The 21,411-nt window shown below is 36.3% G+C and overlaps 1 protein-coding gene across 11 annotated transcripts in view; it reads right to left on the bottom strand.

The window, feature by feature from the left end:
• FRYL (FRY like transcription coactivator) overlaps positions 1-21,411 on the bottom strand; it is a 282,324-nt gene that overhangs the window by 170,568 nt on the left and 90,345 nt on the right. For all 11 annotated transcript variants that reach the window (XM_054253361.2, XM_078367237.1, XM_078367241.1 and 8 more), the window contains one exon: positions 14,181-14,305. The gene's annotated coding sequence lies outside the window, so the exon portion shown is untranslated. The remainder of the gene's footprint in view (positions 1-14,180; positions 14,306-21,411) is intronic.

Here is a 21,411-nt window from a genome sequence, read left to right as displayed (position 1 = left end):
CAACTAGGTATGGTATTGGACACTTTCTTCAAAGCTTCCATTCTGTGTTTTTTTGAAACAGGGTCTTGTTGTCTTCCAGGCTGGAGTGGAGGGGTTCGACCTCAGCTCTTTGTAACCTCCGCCTCCCAGGTTTAAGAGATTCTCTTGCCTCAGCCTCCCAAGTACCTGGATTATGGGCACGCACCACTACGGCTGGCTAATTTTTGTATTTTTAGTAGAGACAGGATTTCACCATGTTGGCGAAGCTGGTCTCAAACTCCTGACCTCAGGTGATCCACCCACCTCGGCCTCCCAAACTGCTGGGATTACAGGCATGAGCCACTGCGCCCAGCCAAAGCTTCTATTCTCTAATTCCCAGGTAAGTTCCCTGTATGTAGCTCTCGGATGTTACCAATATTCTTTTCTGTAGTCTAGTTTAGGGGTTGGAAAACTGATCCCCAAGGCCAAATCTGGCCCAGTGGCTGTTTTTTTAAAATAAAGTTGTAGTAAAACACAGCCACACACATTCACTCGAATATCATCTACAGCCGCTTTGGCTCTACAAAGCCAGAGCTAAGTATTTATGACAAAGACTTGTGGCCTGTAAAGCCTAAAATATTTACTATCTGGCCCTTTACAGAAAAGGTTTACTAACTGCTGTTCTAGACTGATCACCACTTGCTTAATTTGAGGTGTTTTTTTTGTTTTTCTCTTTTCATTTTGAAACTAAAGCTGGAGATCATGTCACTGCACTGCAGCCTGGGCGACAGAGCAAAAAGAAAGAAGAGTAAAGAAAAAGGAGGAGAGGGGAGGGGAGGGAAAGAGGGGGAGGGAAGGAAGGAAGGAAAGGAAAGAAAAGAAAGAAAGGAAAAGAAAAGAAGGAAGGGAGGAAGGGTCGGAGGGAGGGAAGGAGGGAGGGGAGAGACAGAAAGCGAGAGAGAGAAAATAGAGAGAGAGAGAAAGAAACTAAGGCTGGTTTTGGCCTAGGGAACCATTGCCTACTGAGCAATGTGCTAGATGGTTTTGAAGGACAAGTCAGTGAGCTACATATGACAACTAACTGCACTTCTTAACAAGTAAAAACTTGCTCTGGTCCATAAAGGCCAGAGGACTCTTAACATTTATTTAACACAAGTTTGCTAACTGCTTAAGAAGTGCCTGCCACTGGGCTATGCTCTAGGGTACCAATTCAGTCCTGAACCCACTATCTAGTAAAAAGAAACAACACTTTCATGTTAAATAGAATAATAACAGAGGTTAGGGGGTGAGGAAAACTATTAACCCCAAGGATAGTCATACAAGAGATTTCTACTCCCCTTGCAGATTCAACTTTCAGGAAGTCACCAGAATTGGCAGCTTATAACTGTAGTTGCCTCAACCCAAAGGCCACAACTTGTACCTGGGTGGAGTTAACCCTTGGACTGAATATTGCTTCCTGAATTCCCTTTACAGCACTTCATTTTTGTTTAACCTTTCCAGTATATTCCTTCAGTCACATTTTAAACCTCAACATAGCTTTATTCATCTTAACCTATTTTACTCTTCTTTTTAAAACCATCTTTATTTTTTCAGTATCTTGAGATACACATTTGATTGTGTTATTCATCTTTTTACACTTTTATTATTTCAGTATGTTTTACTTGATATTTATTTAGCGATATATTTATTTAGCAATATCTTTTTCTTATCCCCTTTGTTTCAATTATTTTATCTTAGATTCAATACAGCTTTTCTTTTGCTTCTTAAGTGAGGAATAAGTAGCTGTGATGGTCAAAATAGTCATCCACCAGGAAGAGGCAGTAACTGCACAATTAGAGCAGGTGCAGTATCAGAGTGGAGCTGAGTCCTGGAAGCCCTGGTGTGCCTCACCCTTTAGTGCATGAAACACACAGTGGTCCTCAGGTGGGGGCAGGGGGATCTGAGCATCAGGAGCAACTGGGAGAGGAGATTTAGCAGTGGCTAAATATCAACCGACACAACAAATTACAATATTTTCATAACCAGTGTCACCATACCAGTACATACTGGATACATACCAGTCTTGTGACTAGTATAATTTGCATTATAATATTATTATTATAAGTGATATATATATATGGGATATATATAAAATTATAATAAAGAGATTTTTTAATTAAATAAAACTTTTATTAAATAAAAATTATATATCCCAATATAATTATATACATCCCTTATATTATTTAATACATATTTAACAAGTAAAAATTTTCAAAAGATGGAGGAGACAGATGTATGTTTACTTCAATTAAGTTTCCTGCAAATTTCTTTTATCCGAAGAAATAAAGATCCTGACCTTAATTTTAACCATACCTATCTGCCCCAATTTTTAATAATATACATCCAAATAACTTTGGGAGGCAGTCTAAAAAGACAGCATTTAAAATAATTTTTTACTGTTAATTTTTACAAAAATGTGGTAGGTGTATATACTTATGGGTTGCATGAGACATTTTGATACGGGCATGCAATGTATAATAATCACAGGGTAAATGGAGTAACCATCACCTCAAGTATTTATCCTTTGTATTCCAAACAATCCAATTATACCCTTTTTTTTAAATGTACAATTAAATTATTTTTGAGTATAGGCTGATGCAGGGGCTCACACCTGTAATCCCAGCAATTTGGTAGGGTGAGGAGGGTGGATCACTTGAGGTCAGGAGTTTGAGATCAGCCTGGCCAACACGGTGAAACCTATCTCTACTAAAAATACAAAAATTAGCCGGGCATGGTGGCATATGCCTGTAATCCCAGCTACTGGGGAGGCTGAGGTAGAAGGACTGCTTGAACCCAGGAGGATGCTGCAGTGAGCCGAGACTGTACTGCTGTACTCCAGCCTGGGTGACAGAATGAGACTCCATGTTTTGACTACAGTCACCCCGCTGCACTAGCAAATACTAGATCTTATTCATTCTTTTTAACTATTAATATTTTTTGTATCTATCAACCATCCGTACTTCCCCACCCTCTACCTGCGATCCCACCACTACTTTTTTCCCAGCCTCTGGTAACATCCTTCTACTGTATCTTCACAGGTTCAACTGTTTTAACTTTCAGCTCCCAAAAATAAGCAATAATATGTGAAGTCTGTCTTTTGTGCCTGGCTTATTTCACTTAATATAATGACTTCCACTTCCATCCATGTTGCCGCAAGTGACAGAATCTCATTCTTTTTATGGCTGAATAGTACTCCATTGTGTATATGTACCACATTTTCTTTATTCATTCATCTGTTGGTGGACATTTAGGTTGCTTCCAAATCTTGGCTATTGTGAATAGTGTGGCAATAAACATGGGAATGATGATATTTCTTTGATATACTGATTTCCTTTCTTTTGGGTATACTCCTAGCAGTGGTATTGCTGGAATCCTATATAGTAGCTCTATTTTTAGATTTCTGGGAAACTTCCATACAGTTCTCCATAGTGGTTATACTAATGTACATTTCCACCAACAGTGTACAAGGGTTCCCTTTTCTCCACATCATCACCGGCATTTGTTATTGCCTATCTTTTGGATAAAAGTCATTTTTAACTGGGGTGAGATGATATCTCATTATAGTTTTGATTTAAACTTCTCTGATCATCAATGATGTAAAGCACCTTAAAAACACACTTAAGAAGTGATTAGGCTAACTATAAAAACGGCCAACAAAAGCTACTGACATAGTAAGGTTGCACTGACTTCTAAAAAAACCTTTCTATCTAAATCACACAATCATTTGGCAGTAGCTTTTTGGAAGAGCACACATTATGAACAAAGAAGGAAAGACACGGCTGGGCACGATGGCTCACACTTGTAATCGCAGCACTTAGGGAAATGGAGGCAGGTGGATCACCTGAGGTCAGGAGTTCGAGGCCAACATAGTTAAACCTCACCTCTATTAAAAATACAAAAATTAGCCAGGCTTGGTGGTGCACATCTGTAATCCAAGCTACCCAGGAGGCTGAGGCATAAGAACTGCTTGAACCTTGGAGGCAAAGGTTGCAGTGAGCCAAGATCATGCCACTGCACTCCAGCCTGGGTGACAGAGCAAGACTCCATCTCAAAAACAAACAAACAAACAAAAAAACGGAAAGACAGAGAAAAGTGCTCTGTTTAAGCCCCTATTAACTGTCCTATAAGTCAAGTGCTAAAATTTTCAGGATTTATGTACAATAAAATACCTACATCCAAATACCTAGAATATTTTCTATGCAAGAATGTTCTAAGGTTAAATTTGTAATTAAACTGACTCATCTACATCCAAATAAAAATCGAGAAGCATTTGTAATACAAATAGCCACCATTACTGAAAAATATGTCAATTCTGTTGACAATTTTTTATAATCTTGAAAACAATGCTAGAAAAAAGATATAATTCAAGTTGATAGGTGAGGTTAACTAGTCTAGAATGATGAAGTAGCCAGTTCAAGGCACAGTCACTAGCACAGCTCAGCTTAGTCTGGATGGAAATGCCATCCGCCTCCTTTCTCAACATTTCACTGCCTGGCCCCCCATCATGCCTGCAGGTATTCCCAATATCCCTCCTTTATCATGAGAATTCTCAGAAGATCCAGAGATGACATGAATACAACCCAATAAGGCTTCTCCTACATCCTCCAATGATTACGGCCTGAAAAGTACTGCAAAGACCCTCTTAATAAAAGGAACTTATTTCACACTATGAAAGCCCAGTGCTTCCAAATCCTATTTGTATTAGAAAAAACAAGTCCTGAACTCCTTCACACACATAGTAAGTGTGAGGTTCCATCTGGGTCAGGCTGAAAGTTCCATAGCAGACTGATTATTATTTGGAGCTCAGGTTCTTCCAGGACATTGTTCTGCCCAGCAATCTTTGTATCACTTCTGAATTCCAAACAATTCTCCATCTCCTTCAGTGTGTCAATATCATAAGCATTTGAAGTGGCAGAAACCTCAACTCAATTTTCTCCCAAGACCTTCTTCAAACTCTTTAAGAATAGTCTGGGCCGGGCGCGATGGCTCACGCCTGTAATCCCAGCACTTTGGGAGGCCGAGGTGGGTGGATCACAAGGTCAAGAGATCGAGACCATCCTGGTCAACATGGTGAAACCCCGTCTCTACTAAAAATACAAAAAATTAGCTGGGCATGGTGGCACGTGCCTGTAATCCCAGCTACTCAGGAGGCTGAGGCAGGAGAATTGCCTGAACCCAGGAGGCAGAGGTTGCAGTGAGCCGAGATCGTGCCATTGCACTCTAGTCTGGGAGACAACAGCGAAACTCCGTCTCAAAAAAAGAAAAGAATAGTCTGGTCTTCAATAAAGACTTAAGTCACTTTTGTTGCCTTCTAAAAAGAACATGGCCTGTCAGGTTACCCCTCTACCCAAGATTAAGAGTATCAAACCAAAATCTGCTAATCTGGACTTAAGACAATTTAACAACTGAGAGCAATGGTTCTACAAAAACAAACTGAAAAGATCACTTACTAGGGAAATCCAGTTAGTAAAGTAAGTGCTACATGGTAGGTTGTCACTGCTAGTGAGCTGTGCAGAACACCCAGGGAGAGGTATACCAGAATACTATTTAAACATTTATATCTCATGGAGTCATTAACACTTTGTAATGAAATGGAACTGATACCACAATACGTGTGTCTCTTGTTTTGTAAAAGGCATGTAAAATAGCCGTTTATTTAATCAGTTCATCTTATCAGTGTTACGAAAAATAATTATCAACTGTTCATTAAAGTAAAAGACAGTTGCAAAGAGTAATGCCTAACATACACTAAAGTTTTTTCCTATTAAAATATATCTTAATTAAAATGAAAGCACCAAAAAAGGGTGTATGTTCTTTAATAAAATAATTAAATTGGATAGATACACTAGTCATTTATTTTTTTAAGGGACAGAGTCTCACTATGCTGCCCAGGCTGGAGTGCAGTGGCTGTTCTCAGGTGCCATCATTGCATACTGCAGCCTTGAACTCCTGGGTTCAAGCAGTCCTCCAGCCTCAGTCTCCTAAGTAGTTGGGACTACAGGTACATGACTGCACCTATCAGACACAACAATCTTTTAAAAAAATACTGTATACATAAAGGTTCAAAAACATCAAACAATACTGCAAGGCAATAGAGTAGAAGGGGAAAATGCCTTATTTTAAGACAAAAGCATGGCTAAACCACTTAGTAATCAAAAGGCCTCAAATAATTTGTTTCCATGAATGTTTAAAATTCTACATAACCACCTGTTTCACAGGGTTGTCAAGAGGACTTAGATAACATTCATTCACTTCCATCGGTGAGCAACTGTTATGTCCCAAGCCTTGGAACACACCAAACAAAACAAAGTTCATGCTCACCTTATATTCTATTTGATGAGGGAAATGGAACACAAATGCACTACTTGGTAGACAAATGAGATCACTTCAGTAAAACAGAACAAGATAACAGTGTCCAGAATATAGAAGGTGCTCATGTTTCCTAATTCTTAATGGTGCTATCTTCTTCTGTTCAACGTATCATTGTCTCTGTTCTTGGTGAATTTTATACAGATCAATGTTAAAATATATATATTTTTCACATTAACCTTTATCCTTGATTCCAAATGGAATGAACAACAATAATATTAAGGTTTATTCCATCAGAATAAAATAACCCAATCCTTGAGATAGAAGGACTTTGCAGCTGTCAACCTAGAAGTCTATGGAAACACACACAGTCTATGGAAGTTTAGGATCCACTCATGACTATACCTATAATCCATTGTTCAGTAGTCAGAAAACATTATAGTACATTCTGAATCAGTAAACAATACCTTCCTCCCAGCAACCTTTATACCCGAATATGGATATAATATGTTCTAATTATGCTAGTATTTATCAGTGAGATCAGTCTTGGATCACATGATTAGGACACTACACAAACACAGCATGTGTGCATGCACACACACACACACACACACACACACCCCCTAAGGATATTTAAGCATCTCATGAATGGGATAAGATTATGTCACATCATATGTGATCATTTGGAGGTTTTCTTTTATTAAGTAGGAATAACAAATAAATGATTTATTTCTTTTAAAAAATTGCAACATTATACAGCTATATAGTAGAAGCCCTTTACTATAAATCACAACTATTGTCTAACTATTTAATCAAAAACTCCATTAAAGTAGAAATCAGGGGGGAAAAACAGATCAAGAGGTTCACTAAAGGTTTAATTTTAACTTAAAATATAAAATCCAAGTTTATTCACCAGCCTTTTGATACAGTGCCAAGGCCTTACCTTGCAAGGCAGATATGCTATTACACCAGCGTGCTTTTGCCTAAAACAAAACCCATGTACATCTGCTATAATTTCAAGTTTGGATTTCTTTAAAGTGACACAAGAAACTGAAGGCATCCAAGGGCAAAATCCTTTGTATACTTTCCTGGCCTATGTGTAATTCAAATATACATTTGTTTAGGAATTCATCTTTATGAAGTCTAACCAAAGCACTCAACTTTGTTTACACTGAAACAACTCTTGCTTTTGAATTGCATATTTTCCTGAATTGTGTAATAATTAAATTACATAATTACAATAAGTATAATTGTCATAAACAGATTTGTTTAAAAATATAACCAATTCTTGTTAAGTCCACAACTTAGCCTGTTAGGAGCAGAAATAGTAGTAAGGAATTTTCATCAGTATGTAGTAGTGTGCTATTGGCATTTTAAAATATATTTTACAGAGAAATAGAGGATACTAGTGAAACCAATGAGTTGTTTGAGAACTTCCAGAAAAATTTTTAAAATATTATACTACTTAACATTTAAAGAAAGCTAAAAAATAAAAAAAATTATCAATAGCAAAGAATCTTTAAAATATCGATCTCTGCAAATTATACATATTTGTTAAATAAATCATAAGCATCTATAAATAATTTGATAGTAAAAAGCTGCGGGTAGATGTCTACATGTTCTAAGCTAGACTTATTCTCAATTGATTCTCTTACAAAAGTACAATTGTCAATATATATTATGATCTTACCTAACGTCCCTTAAAAAAATAACTTTTTTTTTTCTTGAGACAGTCTCGCTCTGTCGCCCAGGCTGGAGTGCGGTATTGAAATCTTGGCTCACTGCAACCTCTGCCTCACCAATTCAAGAGATTCTCCTGCCTCAGAGCCTCCTGAGTAGCTGGGATTACTGGTCTGCCACCACCTCCAGCTAATTTTTGTATTTTTAGTAGAGATGGGTTTTCACCTTGTTGGCCAGTCTGGTCTCGAACTTCTGACCTCAGGTGATACGCCCGCCTCGGCCTCCCAAAGTGCTGGGATTACAAGCGTGAGCCACCATGCCTGGCCCAGAAAAATAACTTTTGAAATACTGAATTAATAATTAAAGAAGTTGGAAACAACTGATTCAAGTATACAGCTTTGAGATTACATGTCGGTTTTTCTCTAAAAGAACAGCTCTTTCTTTGCTTTTTTTTTACATGAAATCTTTCCATATCATCAATTTCTCCTTTCGTTAAATGAACAAAACTGTAACTTCTGGCTAAACCACTGCATTATCTCTATACCAGAACCACCAGTAAACAGGAAGTAAGATTCGTTTATGCTGAGTTGCAACTAACCTATGTATACATTGGTATGAACTGTTGTGTTTATAATTTGTATATGCAATATAAATTTAGTGCCAAATCTTGAGATTTAAGATTCAAATTGAATCTTGAGATGCAATTTCAATTGATCAGTAGATGAAAATTGAAGAGTCAGAAGCTTTAAAACCAAATATCTCTACATAAGTTGCCAAATAAGTTCTTTAAATTAATTTTCATAGTCATTTCCTAAAGTTGAATTTTATTTATTTTTTTTGCTTCCCCATCCTCAGTCCTGAATTTTATTTTTAAAGAGAAAAATCATGCAAGAATTATTTATTCCACAAATAACCTGTAGCCTTAGAAATTTCAACAGACATCAGATTATTTCGTGTTCCATGATTATGTTTTATTTTGATCTTAATTAGTAAAAACACAAACCATGGGAAATTCTTAATCATTAGATTGACAGCTTATTTGCAAATACAAATCACAAAATCTAATCATTATACCTTGTAACATGTGTGCTATATTTAACAGTATAAGATAGGTTTTTTTTTTAAAAAAGAACAAGTTCAGAGATAAAAGTAAGGAGCCATATAAATAGGCATAGCATATTACATTTAAATACCAAGTCCAATTATGTAGGCTGTAGTAAAGTGAAGAAAACAACTAAATTATTCAAGTAACTGCACATATTAATATATATATATTTTCACTTATACACATACACTGTTGAACACAAAACCAAGTGCTGGCCAATTTATAAATTTTTTAACTGAAATTACGAAGTGCCAATCCATCAGTGGCCTCATTTCCATTTCTACTCAAATAAGCAAAGAGAATAAAAAACTGGTAATTTCTAATACCAGGATGTAGTAGATATCAATATATATTTCTATTTAAAACGTAAAAGCTCCTTCCTTCATTGTTTTATGTAACTGGTATTTTTAAAAAGAAAGTATGCCATACTTTCTTTTTAAAGAAATATGTATGATGAGAAGGAGCTTAAATTGATAAAGTTTTTAATGGTAATTGCATTTTCTATCAAAATTTACAAAGCAGTAAAAAAGAAAATAGGAGAGTCTAGGAAATGCGGGGGAAGGTGGGGGAATAGGGAGAGATTTGTTAAAGGATACAAAATTGCAGCTAGACAGGAGAAATAATTTCTAGTGTTCTATATCACTGTAGATGACCATAGTAATAGTAATATACAGTTTCAAATATTGAATGAGAGAATATTGAATGTTTTTAACATGAAGAAATGATAAATGTCTGAGATGACAGATATGCTAATGACTGATGTGATCACTATACAATGTATCAAAACATCACTATGTGATCCATGAATATGTACAATTATGTCAATTTTAAAAAATAAATTTTTAAAAAAATTTAGTATATATGAAAATTTATACTAATAAGCAATTATCCCAAGGTATAAAGTGATATATCAATGAATATTACATAATAATTTTTAATAACTAAAAAGTAGTCATTCTAAATGTTCCTCAATGAGGAACTGAATAAATCATTATATCCACAAAAAAAGCACATTTTGAATGAGACAGAAAGATGTCTATGTACTAAGTGAAAAAGCAAGTATCAGAATGACTTGGACAGTCAGTCTCATTTTTTTCACATTCTACTAATAAAAATGTGTGTGTGCATATATTAAAATATGTATAGAAAACAGTTATAGTACATATCAAACTTGCAGAGGTTTTTTTTTATTTACAGTTATTTACTCCCTAAAATTAAAAAAGAAACATAATCATAGAGAACACTTTAAACTGCTTTAACCAAATATTTGAAAACTTAAAGCATTTTTTCATCTTTTTCCTTAGTAATTTTCCTTTCCTCTAATATTTGCTAGTTACTATATCCAAGCTGATGTTTATCCTGAAATATATTAATTATTATCCTCTCAAACTTTAAAGAGCATTATATTTAACTTTGCAGGATTACACGTAACAGAAATACTATGATACAAAATAATCCTCATTCTATTCAAAGATTTAACTTTTTAATACTTCACCCCAAATATTCACTATCTTTTTAAATAAAACAATGGAACTTATTTTTAAACAAAATGTAAGTGCTTTATATAGCAACAATTCAGTATCTTATTTTTGGTTTGCATATCCTATAGGTGTAACTAACATATTCTCAATAACAAACACTTCAAAAATAATTTGCAAAGATCATCAGTACTATTAGTGCATTAAAGTTTTATCTTGACTTACAGCATAAATATTTCTCCAGCTATACTTAAAGCAAAAATTTTATTATTAATAAAGTAGGCCAACTATATACTTCATTAAAATTTTAATAAAGTTGATTTTCAAGATATTCACGATCACTAGAATTCATACCTGTAAAAATAGTTTTACTTTCCTAAAATACTTTTTTAAAGGACAGAAGGAAATACGTTTTTACTTTACCTAGTTGCTGGTGTTCGTATTTGCCATAATTACTATGACAGAAATTAGTTCCACCTTGCTCATCTATCGTCTTCTCTGAAGAAAGCAAACTAAGACGTTTCATCTTAACTAACCTTGGGGAACTTTCCTGAACACTAGTATCCAAAACGACATCTCCCGAAAGAATGGGAGGAACAACTCTCTTTAAAAAATCCATTTTAAGGTTCTTCTACATTACTAGACCCACAAGCACACAGAAAGGTGTCTATACCAACTTCCTTGATGAGAAGTTCAGGTACATTATGTGTGTCAAAGAGCAAATAAACGTCATGTGAATTTAGGCGGTGCTAAACCCCAGTTGGTCAATGGCCAGCTGTTTTGAAGCTGATTTTTAGGACATTTACTGTTCATGCTGATAACAAACCAAACAGCTACAGACCATGAAACTGCACTTCATGTGGGCATACACGTACAATGGGTGCTAACGACAATACTGAGTCTATAAAACATTGAGCAGCCATCTACTTTAACATGTAGATTTTGAGAACTTTCACTGTGTAAAGAGAAATTTACTTTGGCCTGAGGTATGTCTTCCTTTTAAATAAACTTAGAGCTGACATGCAAAACAGTAACTTGTATTCAAAAGATAATTCTTATCATTTTGAAAATTTATTAACAGACCTCAGGAATGTCAACTTTTATAAAACATAAAAAGGTCACTTAAAACTTTATTCTGTATTATGAACATTCTAAGGTTACTTTTAAATACTCCCTCCAAAAAAAACCTCCCTATTACAATCAGTGGTGTTTATCAATAGTAATGATGAAAACTTTGGCAGGAATAACCAAAAACAATGATTAATTTTAAATATATGGATCTAAAAACATAAAGCTGAAGAATTTAAAGTATAAATACTTAAATTCAATATAAAAACAGTCGTCAACATTATATGATTTTCAAAATAATTGAGCACTCTACAAAATATTTTAAAATAGCAAAAGTAGCCAACCCTACTGTCTTAATATAATTCAGAAGTGTAACAAGAGAGTCCAATAAAAGAATATCTACAAGACTTTGAAAACTGAAAGTACTATCTTCTTTTCTCCCTTCCTTTGCCTGCCCTCTGGTGGGGTTAAGTGAGCAAGAAGGAAATCTAAAAACAAAGGTAACAGATAGAGTAAAGCCCCTAAGGCAAACCACCGTGGCAGGTGTTTAGGTAACGAACCTGCACGTTCTGCACTTGTACGCCAGAACTTAAAAGTATAAACAACAACAAGAACAAAACCCTAAGCAATCATATCTCTTTGAATGATACATAATTTTTAAAATCTGATTCACTCAGTGAAACACAATATAATCTCATGCTGCTAATACTCAACATGAAGAAAACGCTTTGCATAGTATTTCGAAAGATGAAGCATATACGGTCTACATAGATAACAGGAAAAAATGGTTTTAATAGAAAAATGGGTATATTTCTGGTTAATTACTTTGATTACTTTGCGTTTTTTTTTTGTTTGCTTGTTTTTTTTGTTTTGTTTTTGTTTTCGGTTTGAGATAGAGTCTTGCTCTGTTGCCCAGGCTGGAGTACAGTGGCACAATCTCAGCTCACTGGAGTCTCTGCCTCCTGGGTTCAAGCAATTCTCCTGCCTCAGCCTCCTGAGTAGCTGGGACTACAGGCATACACCACCATGCCCAGCAAATTTTTGCATTTTTAGTAGAGACAGGGTTTCACCATGTTGGGCAGGATAGTCTCAAACTCCTGACCTCAGGTAATCGGCCAGCCTCAGCCTCCCAAACTGCTGGGAATCCAGGCAAGAGCCACCATGCCTGGCCACTTTGTTTTTAAAGCTTATTCTCCTACCACTTTACTTAGGAAGTCAACTATTCTTCTTTAACTTTATTTTAAAAGTATTAATTGAAGATCCTTTACATGCAACGCATTAATTAATAAAGTATTAAGGTCCAGAGAAAGTTTAAGGATTTATTAATACAAATTCTGTCTCAAGAACTCCTATAAAAAAAAAAAAGGAAAACAACAAAGCCAAGTAAAAGACATAAATCTGTTGCCCTTAAAGCAGGTATATATTCAATAAGAAAAAAGCATTAACTTTAAAAAAAATGCATCTAAGAAGTAGATTGTCTCTTAATCTTTGATTATAAAAGTATCAAAGTTAAAATCCAATCAGCCTATATTCCCCACAAACAGAAAAAGCAACTGCTTAAAATGGTAAACTGCATGCCTTAATATGGCTAAAACTGATATTCTCTCTCTCTCTCTCTCTCCCCACCTCCCTCTCTCTCTCTCTCCCCCCACCTCCCTCTCTCTGTCTCTCTCCCCACCTCCCTCTCTCCCCAGCTCCCTCTTCCCCCTCCCTTCTCTCTCTCTCCCCCCTCTTTCCCTTCCTCCTTCTCTGGATATGATCTCATGTTCTTTACATTTTATGTCTGTGGTTTTCCCCAGGTCCCTCTGCAGGTCATCCTTATCTATGAAGCCCAGAAACACAGTGGTACATAGAAGAATGCTAATTCATGTTTGTTCATGACATGCAAGACACCCATTTGTGTCACTGTTAACCTCACCATTCTCAACTGCACTTTCAAGGGGAGAGAGGAAGGGGTTAAGGTAAAAGGGACAAGGATTAGGGGTTATAGAAGAGACCAGAGATTTTTCTCTGATTTCCTTCATTCAACAAATATTTCTTGAATAGCTTCTCTAATGAACTGTGCAGGATACAAAGGCACTGAAGATACATGTCTCTCCCAAAAAAGCTGACTACTTAAGAAGGGAAATAAACTCTTACAGTTGTAATACTCCCTGTAGGGTTGGCCAAAACTTTGTTGAGCCTGCACTGCAGTTCAATTTCCTTTGCTTCATCTGCTTCCTAAGCCCCCTCATTATAAGTGTTGACTCCTAATAAACGTCGAAAGAATTCACCCTGAGACATACAGCAAAAGGGAAGTATTCCAGTAACAAAACTATTACTAACAGGATCTATGAGGAAGATATGCCATAATGCCTTGTTTACTTCTAATCACTAATGTTGATACTTCTAAGCACTTTAGCTGATTACCACAACTTTTAATTCCTGGTATAATAGTTATGGGCTGAAGAAATTATAGTAGAAGCTCACAGCTAAAATGCAGCATTTACAAATCTTTTCAGACCTCAATCACTATTTAGTCTTGAGAATATTTACAATCTTACCATATCACTTGAGACAGTATTCCTTGGTGGTAACGTGGATCATCTAATCCTATGATTCTTGAGTGGTTTCAGGAATGAAGCATTTAGATGTTAACCATCCAAGATTCCAATAAATGGCTTTAGCTCTGAAAAAAAAACAAAATACATTTATATATTTGGTGTGTTTATAAGTACACCTGTATGTCACTCACATCCATTCTTCCTTCTGAACACATTTTACACACCAGTGTCACCCAGTGCTGCAGATATCCTCTTTCAATAACATTGCACAACAATTTTTCTAAGTTTTTTATTATGGAAAATTTCGAACTAATGCAAAATTATTAAGAATATTATCAAGAAACCCCCACCATTCCCAGCTTCAACAATTAACTCATGGCAAATCATGTTTCATTTATATCTTCATCTACCCCCCCAACCTCTATCTCACCACACTGGATTATTCTGAAGCAAATTCCAGACATCATAACATTTCATCTGTACATAATTCATTATGTATCTAAGACAAGGATTTACTTTGTAAAAATAAGCTAATACCATTATACTACTTACATTAATAATATAATACCAATTACTAATCAGCACTCAAATTTCCCCAATTGCCTCATAAGTGTCCTTTTAACAGTCTGTTCTCATCTAAATTTAAACAAAATTCATACAGGCAATTGTAACCATATTTCTTAAATAACTTTTAATCTATAGCTTTTTTCCTCCTTTTCTTCTGTATAGAGCGACAATAATGCTTTCACTAGCCAATGGTTAAACTCATACACCATAACTTAATTATTCAATCATATATTATTTTATTCACTAAAATATAGATTTGTAAAATACTTCATGTATCTGCTAGACCTGATATTTACCACATCTACAGATAACTTTTGGGATTCACATTTTTCAAAGTCTACTTATAGTAACTCTGAGGGGGTCATGGACCATGAACTACTGTACTGTATCTGTAATACCTGGATGGTTACTGAGAATAAAGCGAATGACCACAGGGAGTTATCTTTTTACCATTTATATGGACTCCATGTTAACATAAAAAAATTCATGTTTTATTACCATTAAAAAGTCCTCGCTTTTTTTTTTTTTTTTTTTGAGACAGAGTTTCGCTCTTGTTGACTAGGCTAGAGTACAGTGGCACAGTCTCAGCTTGCTGCAACCTCCACCTCCCAGGTTCGAGCAATTCTCTTGCTTCAGCCTCCTGAGTAACTGGGATTACAGGCGTCTGCCACCAGGCCTAGCTAATTTTTGTAATTTTAGTAGAGATGGGGTTTCACCATGTTGCCAGGCTGGTCTCCAACTCCTGACCTCAGGTAATCCACCTGCCTCGTCCTCCCTAAGTGCTGGGATTACAGGTGTCAGCCACCACACCCAGCCAGTCTTGGCATTTTTCTATAGCAAAAATAAGACGAATTTGTCCTCTGGCATTGGAACTCAAATTAGCCTTATTTTTCAATAATAACCAGTTGGATACTAGTTTTTCTTTTTAATGAATTTAATCCCCAACCCAACAGAAAAAGTTAAATATCCTGAAATATTAATTTTGTACTGAATACTCTTAATTTGAAATTCCTTTAGCCAAGTTAGAAAAATATAATATTTACTCACAGAATAATCAATTAAATCATGACTAAAGCCAAATCTTCAAAGCCAAAAATCTGGGAAATATGAATAAAATACTAACTTGTTTGTGCTTGCTCATAATATCATTCCAACTTACTGGAATTTTTGACTGCTCCATCAAATATTTCTAAAATCTATTATCAATATGATAGTTACAATCCTGCCATAATTCTTTACACTTTACTTATCTTAAATTCATGGCATCATTTCTCCCTCAAACCAAAATAAATTCATGTGACAAATAGCATTTCATGTCTTGTGGGTATGGTCCTACATTGGACAATATTTAATGAGTTTTAAATTATCTTTCACTTCATCTTCTGGGACAAATCTCAAAACCAGTCACTACTACAGTACAATGCAGTTTCAGGAACATTGCAAAAATCCCACCTAGGACCGATTTGTGTCACCATGTCTAGGTATTTCATTTGGCTTTGTTTTTGAACAGCCTTCTGCTCAGACATAGCAAGTGCTAATGTCATGCGTTTGTTGTATGTGTTTATTCTTCTTGTAATCACACTGTCATGGCACTATGTCACTTTAAGACTTATCAATATTTGCCCAGAGTTTGCAACATTTCTTCAGTAGACACATAGCCTTCATACTTTTAACTTTTCACTTTTGATAAAAATAAATGCATCTTTTGGTAACCATGGAAAATATGCCATTTATACTTTTCTGACTTTTTTTTTTTTTTTTTTTGGTAAGAGAAGATTTTCTTTATTTTATTGTACTTTAGGTTTTGGAGTACATGTGCATATCATGCAGGATTGTTGCATACATGGCAATGTGATTTCCTGCCTCCATCCCCCCATCACCTACATCTGGCATTTCTCTGCATATTATTGCTGGGGAACTGTTCCTCCCTCACTCCCACCAACAGACTCCAGTGTGTAATGCTCCCCTCCCTGTGTCCATGTGTTCTCATTGTTCAACACCCACCCATGAGTGAAAACATGTGGTGTTTGATTTTCTGTTCTTGTGTCAGTTTGCTGAGAATTATGGTTTCCAGATTCATCCATGCCCCTACAAAGGACACAAACTCATCATTTTTTATGACTATATAGTATTCCATGGTGTATATATGCCAAATTTTCCTTGTCCAGTCTATCGCCAATGGGCATTTGGGTTGGTTCCAGGTCTTTGCTATTGTAAACAGTGCTGCTGTGAACATACCTGTGCATGTGTCTTTATAACAGAACAATTTATAATCCTTTAGGTATATACCCAGTAATGGGATTGCGGGGTCCAATGGAATTTCTATTTCTAGGTCCTTAAGGAAGCACCACACTGTCTTCCACAATTGTTGAACTACTTTACACTCCCACCGACAGTGTAAAATTGTTCCTATTTCTCCACATCCTCTCCAGCATCTGTTGTCTCCAGATTTTTTAATAATTACCATTCTAACTGGCATGAGGCGGTATCTCAATGTGGTTTTGATTTACATTTCTCTAATGACCAGTCATGATGAGCATTTTTTTTATATGTTTGTTGGCCTCATATATGTCTTCTTTTGAAAAGTGTCTGTTCATATCCTTCACCCACTTTTGGATGGGTTTGTTTTTTTCTTGTAAATCTGTTTCAGTTCTTAGTAGATTCTAGATATTAGCCCTTTGTCAGATGGGTATATTGCAAAATATTTTTCCCATTCTGTTGGTTGCCAGTTCACTCTAATGATTGTTTCTTTTGCTATACAGAAGCTCTGGAGTTTAATTAGGTCCCATTTGTCTATTTTGGCATTTGTTGCCAATGGTTTTGGTGTTTTAGTCATGAAGTCCTTGCCTATGCCTATGTCCTGAATGGTTTTGTCTAGGTTTTCTTCTAGGGTTTTTATGGTGTTAGGTCTTATGCTTAAGTCTTTAATCCATCTGGAGTTAATTTTAGTGTAAGGTGTCAGGAAGGGGTCCAGTTTCTGCTTTCTGCACACCGCCAGCCAGTTTTCTCAACACCATTTATTAAACAAGCAATCCTTTCCCCATTGCTTGTTTTTGTCAGGTTTGTCAAAAATCAGATGGTTGTCGAGTGTGGCATTGTCTCCAGAGCCTCTATTCTGTTCCACTGATCTCCATCTCTGTTTTGGTACCAGTACCATGCTGCTTTGATTACTGTAGCCTTGTAGTATAGTTTGAAATCAGGTAGCGTGATGCCTCCGGCTTTGTTCTTTTTGCTTAGGATTGTCTTGACTATGCAGGCTCTCTTTCTGTTCCATATGAAGTTTAAGGTGGTTTTTTCCAGTTCTGTGAAGAAGGTCACTGGTAGCTTGATGGGGATAGCATTGAATTTATAGATTACCTTGGGCAGTATGGCCATTTTCACAATGTTGATTCTTCCTAATCATGAGCATGGAATGTTTCTCCATCTGTTTGTGTCCTCTCTTATTTCTTTGAGCAGTGCTTTGTAGTTCTCCTTGAAGAGGGACTTTACACATCCTTTGTTAGTTGTATTCCTAGGTATTTTATTCTCTTTGTAGCAATTGTGAATGGCAGTTCATTCTTGATTTGGCTCTCTTTAAGTCTGTTATTGGTGTATAGAAATACTTGTGATTTCTGCACACTGATTTTGTATCCTGAGACTTTGCTGAAGTTGCTTATCATCTTAAGGAGATTTTGGGCTGAGATGATAGGGTCTTCTAAATATACCATCATGTCTACAAGCAGAGAAAACCTGACTTCCTCTTTTCCTAATTGAATACCCTTTATTTTTTTTCTTGCCTAATTGCTCAGCTAGAACTTCCAATACTATATTGAATAGGAATGGTGAGAGAGGGCATCCTTGTCTAGTGCTGGATTTCAAAGAAAATGCTTCAGTTTTTGCCCATTCAGTATGATACTGGCTGTAGATTTGTCATAAATAGCTTTTATTGTTTTGAGATATATTCCTTTGATACTTAGTTTATTAAGAGTTTTTAGCATAAAGGGCTGTTGAATTTTTTGGAAGGCCTTCTCTGTGTCTATTGAGATAATCACGTGGTTTTTGTCTTTGGTTCTGTTTATGTGGCATATTACGTTTATATACTTGCGTATGTTGAACCAGCCTTGTGTCCCCGGAATGAAGCCTACTTGATCATGATGGATAGCTTTTTGATGTGCTGTTGCAATCAGTTTGCCAGTATTTTATTGAAGATTTTTGCATCTATGTTCATCATGGATACTAGCCCGAAGGTTTCTTTTTTTGTTGTGTCTCTGCTGGGTTTCAGTATCAGGATGATGTTGGTCTCATAAAATGATATGGGAAGGATTCCCTTTTTGGATTGTTTGCAATAGTTTCAGAAGGAATCGTACCAGCTCCTCTTTGTACGTCTGGTAGAATTCAGCTGTGAACCCATCTGGACCTCAACTTTTTTTGGTTGGTAGGCTATTAATTACTACCTCAACTTCAGCCCTTGTTATTGGTCTGTTCAAGGTTTCGGCTTCTTCCTGGTTTAGGTTTGGGAGGGTGCAAGTGTCCAGGAATTTATCCATTTCTTCCAGGTGTACTGGTTTATGCACATAGAGTTGTTTGTAGTAATTTCTGATTGTAGTTTGTATTTCGGTGGAATCAGTGGTGATATCCCCTTTATCATTTTTTATTCCATCTATTTGATTCTTCCCTCTTTTTTTCTTTTTTATTAATCTGGCTAGTGGTCTATTTCGTTGATCTTTTCAAGAAACCAGCTCCTGAATTTATTGATTTTTTGTGTCTCTATCTCCTTCAGTTCTGCTCTGATCTTAGTTATTTCTAGTCTTCTGCTAGCTTTTGAGTGTTTGTTTGTTTGTTTGTTTGTTTGTTTGTTTTTGAGACAGAGTTTCACTCTTGTTACCCAGGCTAGAGTGCAATGGAGCGATCTCGGCTCACCACAACCTCCGCCTCCTGGGTTCAGGCAATTCTCCTGCCTCAGCCTCCTGCGTAGCTGGGATTACAGGCATGCACCACCATGCCCAGCTAATTTTTTGTATTTTTAGTAGAGACAGGGTTTCACCATATTGACCAGGAGGGTCTCGATGTCTTGACCTTGTGATCCACCCGCCTCGGTATCCCAAAGTGCTGGGATTACAGGCGTGAGCCACCGCGCCCAGCCCCGCTTTTGAGTTTTTTTGATCTTGCTCCTCTAGCTCTTTCAATTTTGATGATAGGGTGTTGATTTTAGATCTTTCCTTGCTTCTCATGTGAGCATTTATTGCTATAAAATTTCCTCTAGACATTGCTTTAAATATGTCCCAGAGATTCTGGTATGTTGTATCTTCATTCTCGTTGGTTTCAAAGAACATCTTTATTTCTGCTTTCATTTCATTGTTTATCCAGTCTATGTTCAGGAGCCAGTTGTTCAGTTTCCATGAAGTTGTGCAGTTCTGAGTTAGTTTCTTAATCCTGAGTTCTAATTTGATTGCCCTGTGGTCTGAAAGACTGTTTATTATTATTTCCATTCTTTTGCATTTGCTGAGGAGTGATTTACTTCCAATTATGTGGTCAGTTTTAGAGTAGGTACAATGTGGTGCTGAGACGAATATATATTCTGTGGATTTGGGGTGGAGATTTCTGTAGATGTCTATTATGTCTACTTGGTCCAGCTCTGAGTTCAAGTCCTAGATATCCTTATTAATTTTCTGTCTCATTGATCTGTCTTAATATTGACAGTGGAGTGTTAAAGTCTCCCACTCTTACTGTGTGGGAGTCTAAGCCTCTTTGTAGATCATTAAGAACTTGCCTTATGTTCCATACCTGGGTGCTCCTGTATTCAGTGTGTATATATTTAGGATCATTAGCTCTTCTTGATGCATTGATCTTTTTACCATTATGTAATGCCCTTCTTTGTCTCTTTTGATCTTTGTTGGTTTAAAGTCCATTTTATCAGAGACTAGGATTGTAACTCCTTTTTTTTTTAATTTGCTCTCCATTTTTGATAAATCTTCCTCCATACCTTTATTTTCAGCCTATGTGTGTCATTGCACATGAAATGGGTTTCCTGAATATAGCACACCAATGGGTCTTGATTTTTTATCCAATTTGTCAGTCTGTGTCTTTTGATCAGGTCATTTAGCCCATTTACATTTAAGGTTAATATTGTTATATGTGAATTTGACCCTGCCATTTTGAGGCTAGCTGAATGTTTTGCCTATTAGTTGACACATATTTTTCATTGTGTTGATGGTCTTTTCCATTTGGTATGTTTTTGGAGTGGCTGGTACTGGTTGCTCCTTTCCTTGTTCAGTGCTTCTTTCAGGAGCTCTTGTAAGGCAGGCCTGGTGGTGACGAAATCTCTCAGCAATTGCTTGTCCATAAAGGAGTTTATTTCTCCTTTGCTTATGAGGCTTGGCTTGGCTAGATATGAAATTCTAGGTTGAAAGTTCTTTTCTTTAAGGATGTTGAATATTGGCCCTCACTCTCTTCTGACTTGCAGGGTTTCTGTGAAGAGATCCACTGTGAGTCTGATGGGCTTCTGTTAGTGGGTAACCTGACCTTTCTCTCTGGCTGCCCTTAGCATTTTTTCCTTCATTTCAACCCTGATGAAGCTGACGATTATGTGCCTTGGGGTTGCTCTTCTTAAGGAATATCTTTGTGGAATTCTCTGTATTTCCTGGACTTGAATGGTGGCCTGGCTTGCTAGGTTGGGGAAGTTTTC

The sequence above is a fragment of the Callithrix jacchus genome, chromosome 3 (assembly GCF_049354715.1).
Source record: "Callithrix jacchus isolate 240 chromosome 3, calJac240_pri, whole genome shotgun sequence".
Lineage (NCBI taxonomy): Eukaryota > Metazoa > Chordata > Mammalia > Primates > Cebidae > Callithrix > Callithrix jacchus.
The sequence above is the reverse complement of the archived record's forward strand: the minus strand, read 5'-3'. Positions and strand labels throughout refer to the sequence as shown.